The sequence below is a fragment of the Phyllobates terribilis genome, unplaced genomic scaffold (assembly GCF_046119375.1).
Source record: "Phyllobates terribilis strain yellow unplaced genomic scaffold, ASM4611937v1 Scaffold_1__5_contigs__length_1240528914, whole genome shotgun sequence".
Lineage (NCBI taxonomy): Eukaryota > Metazoa > Chordata > Amphibia > Anura > Dendrobatidae > Phyllobates > Phyllobates terribilis.
Window position 1 is genome coordinate 205,857,901 of NW_027362761.1, and position 5,303 is coordinate 205,863,203.

Sequence of the window (5,303 nt, forward strand, 5' to 3'; positions counted from 1 at the left end):
TCAAGCCTTTACTTATGCTCAGCATGGACTATCTGTACGCTTGATCTTCTTGTCAACCCCAGGGATTTCCCGTCCGGCCCCACAGCACTCCCGAGATCCGTTACATCTCCCTCTCGCAGTTTCCCGTCCGTCTTCCTCTGTATGGAATGGAATAAGGCACACTTCCCAGTGCCTAATTCGGGCTATAGGTCTCGGACGTTACAGGAATGTCTGCAGGAAATTCGGTACGACCTCATGCTGTCAGAATGCTGTGCTCCACGTGCCTCCAGCCCACTGCACCTTGAATTTCCACTTGTCATGAACATCACATTTTCTCTCTCTCTAAGTAAACCAAAAAGTGGTTCCTTTTTACTGGCCTGAACCCCTGCCACTGTGGGCTAAACCAATCATTAACTGTCTCTTTACTCTGTCTGCACCAGCAGACTCTTTCTGGGCAACCTTAACCTTGCACCTACTTAACTACTATCTTCTAACAGGATTCACTAAGCATATTACACTTACAATGCCCATCACTGTCTAATCTGCTCTATGTCCTAAACTCTAAACTATATCATATACTTTCCCTACACCTCAGCTGAGTGCATATTACTCACAATAGGCATTACATTTACAGTACCCACACAGCAGAATCAGTACCTGTGAGAGACTGAATCTAAAAATAAAAAACAGAAAATCACATTGTATGATTTTTAAATAATTACATTACATTTTATTGCATGAGATAAGTATTTGATCACCTACCAACCTGCAAGAATTCTGGCTCTCATAGACCTTGTTAGTTTTTCTTTAAAAAGCCCTCCTACTCTGCACTCATTACCTGTATTATTTTCACCTGTTTGAACTCGTTACCTGTATAAAAGACACCTGCCCACACACTCAATCACACTCCAACCTCTCCACCATGGCCAAGACCAAAGAGCTGTCTTAGGACACCAGGGACAAAATTGTAGTCCTGCACAAGGCTGGGATGGGCTCCAGGACATTAGGCAAGCAGCTTAGTGAGAAGGCAACAATTATTAGAAAATGGAAGAAACACAAGACTGTCAATCTTCCTCGGTCTGGGGCTCCATGCAAGATCTTGCCTCGGGGGGTAAGGATGATTCTGAGAAAGGTCAGGAATCAGCCCAGAACTACTAGGGGAGACAGCTCTATGATCTGAAGAGAGCTAGGACCACAGTCTCAAATATTACCGTAACACACTATGCCGTCATGGATTAAAATCCTGCAGGGTACACAAGGTCCCCCTGCTCACGCCAACACATGTCCAGGCCCATTTGAAGTTCGCCAATGACCATCCGGATGGTCCAGAGGAGGCATGGGAGAAGGTCATGTGGTCAGATGAGACCAAAATAGAACTTTTTGGTATCAACTACACTCGCCGTGTTTGGAGGAAGAAGAAGGATGCATACAACTCCAAGAATACCGTCCCAACTGTGGAACATGGTGGGAAAAACATATTTTGGGCGCGCTTTTCTTGAAAAGTGACAGGATGGCTGCACCGTATTGAAGGGAGGATGGATGGGGTCATGTATCATGAGATTTTGGCCAACAAGCTCCTTCCCTCAGTAAGAAAATTGAAGATGGGTCGTGGCTGGGTCTTCCAGCATGACAATGACCCAGAACACACAGCCAAGGCAACTAAGGATTGGCTCCATAAGAAGCATTTCAAAGTCCTGGAGTGGCCTAGCCAGTGTCCAGACCTGAACCCAATAGAAAATCTTTGAAGGGAGCTGAAACTCAATGTTGCCTAGCCACAGCCCCGAAGCCTGAAAGATCTGGAGAAGATCTGTATGGAGAAGTGTGCCAAAATGCTTGCTGCAGTGTGTGCAAACTTGGTCAAGCACTACAGGAAATGTCTGACCTTCGTAACTGCAAACAAAGGTTTCTGTACCAAATATTAAGTTCTGTTTTTCTGTTGTATCAAATACTTATTTCATGCAATAAAATGAAAATTAAATTATATAAAAATCATATAATGTGATTTTCTGGATTTTTTTTTTACATTCTGCCTCTCACAGTTGAGGTGTACCTACAATAAAAATTACACATCTCTCCATTCTTTGTAGATGAGAAAACTTGCAAAATTGGCAGTGTATCAAATACTTACCGTATTTTCTCCACTGTATAACAGTTCACACAGCGCCCTATGATGTCTTCATAGTGCAGTATCTAAGGCTGGTTTCACACATCCATGGAACGCATAGTTTTCTTGTTTCGGAAAACCCAGTCTGGCCGCCAGCTCTCCTGACTTGAGCTATCTACTTCATAGGCATACATGAAGCAGTTAGCTCAGGTCAGGAGTCCCAGCGGCAAGGTCAGGTTTTCCAATGTGAGAATGATTCGTGTTTCATGGATCTGCAAGATCATCCTAACAGGTATATTGATATGTGACAATTGTGCCTATTCTCCTGATCAATGGTAGGTCCTGAATTGTCCTGCAATTTGGAAATCAAATGTCTGGAGGTATGGTCCGGCAATGGTTTTATTGTACATTTGTGCAGGCCACTGTACATTGTGCGATCTTGCTTGTGGATTGTACAAAGGCTACTATTCGCCTTATTATTCGCTAATATGACAAAAATTTTCTACATTTTATCAGCTTCTCCCTGGAAATAGAAACTGGATGCACCATTATTGTGAGAAACTATTAACGGTCTAAGGAGATCACATCTAATGATGTGTAAGGAAAAAGGAAAATTGTACATAATTTCACACAAAACCTCAAAAAAGGGCAGGATAAAATTGTTGGCACCTTTCCAAAATTGCAAACAATTTTGGAAAGGTGTCAACAATTGTCCCTCACAATACAAGCCCTAATATGGCTCACTTGTCAAAAAATTAAATAAGTTACAGCTCTCAGAATATGGAGATGCAAAAACAAATTCATTTATTGTAAAAAATATCGTAGATTTTACTGTAAAGGTAGCAAAGCATAAAAAAAAAAAAAACTATATAAATCTAGTATTGCTGTAATCGTACCGATCTGAAGAACAAATCCATCTTATCACTTTTACTGCACCTTTACCTTCAGTTTCTTTAGAAAGGCGGTAGTCGTCTTGTAGGTGTGTTTGGGGTCGTTATGTTGTAATACTGCTCTGCGGCCCAGTTTCTGAAGGGAGGGGGATCATGCTGTGCTTCAGTACGCCACAGTACATATTGGCATTCATGGTTCCCTCAATGAACTGTAGCTCCCCACAGCCGGCAGCACTCAAGCAGCCCCAAACCAGGACACTCAAACCACTATCCTTGACTGTAGACAAGACACTTGTCTTTGTACTCCTCATCTGGTTGCCGCCACATACGCTTGACACCATCTGAACCAAATAAGTTTCTCTTGGTTTCATCAGAGCACAGGACAGTGATCCATGCCCTTAGTCTGCTTGTCTTCAGCAAAGTGTTTGTGGGCTCTCTGGTGCATCATCTTTAGAAGAGGCTTCCTACTAAGACAACAGCCATGCAGACCAATTTGATGAAGGTTGTGGTGTATGTTCTGAGCACTGGCAGGCCAACCCCTCACCCTTTTAACCTCTGCAGCAATGCTGACAGCACTCATAAGTCTAGTTTGAAAAGACAACCTCTGGATATGATGCTGAGCACATGCAGTCAATTTCTTTGGTCGACCATGGCAAGGCCAGTTCTGAGTGCTAAACCACAGTATGGTCTAGGCCACCATGTTGCAGCTCAGTTTTAGGATGGTGGCAATCTTCTTATAGACTAGGCCATCTTTATGTACAACAACACTTCTTTCTTTCAGATCCTCAGAGAGTTCTTTGTCATGAGGTGCCATGTGGAACTTCCAGTGAACAGTGTGAGAAGACACCAAATTTAATACTTGAGACCTTTTAACACTAATGAGTCTCAAGTCACCAGGGAGGGAAAATGGCTAATTGGGCACAATTTGGCCATCTTCACTTAGTAGTGTACTCCCTTTTGTTGCCAGCAGTTTAGACATTAAAGGCTGTGCGTTGAGTTATTTAGAGGGCACACCAAATTTACACCGTTATACAAGCTGTACACCGACTACTTTACATTGTATCAAAGTGTCATATCTTCATGGTCCCATGAAAAGATAATAAAATATTTTAAAAAATGTCAGGCGTGTACTCACTTTTCTGATAGGTGAGGTACACTTATAAAGCAGTATGTCGATGAGCTTTTGTAAATCTTTCACAATGATGGTACTGCAGCTCGGAGCAGATTTTCAACTAGAGGATATACTCTCAAATGGCAAAAGTACTGCGATTTAGTAAAAAGACTGTGCTGTCATATTAGATAAAAAACAAAGTGCTAAACTGCACTCCAAAATAAAGAATTTCCATTCCATACATCAGGTTTTTTCAGCAGATTTATGAAATGGGGACAAATTGCAGAATACCAGAGTCAAATTTGCTAGGTAAAATTACACACAAATACTGTGGAAAAAAACAAAACACAAACAAAATCCTTTACAGAGGCTCTTAGGGACATGCATAAGCACTGTTACCAGAAAACAAAAAAAACAAAACTACTGACTAATTTGTTAGGAGTTATGTTATGATGTTTTCTGCAAAATATGCAATTTCCATTTGTGCACACATTCACAGATGACCAAGAATTCCTTGGGCATATGCCTTTATTGTGAAGGATCACAGGATTTCTCAGACCTATTGCTGCAGCAGATAACCACAGGGTTTTACAGAAACAAATGCAAGAAAAGAGCAAGGCCGGGGCCCCACTAGTGTATGGCATCAGATGCGATTTGCTAATGACACTCGGATCCTGCTCTGCTGCGAGTGTGATCCGAGTGTCAGTGCTCCGTGCTCCTATTCTCTCGCACAGAGAGGATGGAGAAATCAATTTCTCCATCTCCTCTGCTGCCGGGACTCGCACAGCACGCGGGTGATATCAGATATGGGTGCGTGCAATCCGAATTTAGCATGCAATCACCGCATGCTGTGATTTTTTTTTCAGCCCGATCGGAGCTATATAAAAAAAAAAAAAAAAAACACAACACACAACACTGAGCACACACTCATAGGATTAAATTGGTCTGAACGCAATCCAATTATCTGATTGCATTTGTCCAATTTAATCGCAAGCGAGAGCGAGCCCTAAGTAAAAAAACCTTGGAGTCACGTAGGTTGGCATAAATTGGCGATACAGTCCTTTTAACATTTCTCATGTAGTAAAGGTATACTTTTTTTTTTTTTTATCATCTTTAAGTGCCCATTCTTTCCTTCTTCCCCACATTCCCTATAGGATGCAAGAAAGCTAATTATATATACATATACACGGTGAAATGATCAAGCAATGAACACAAGCTA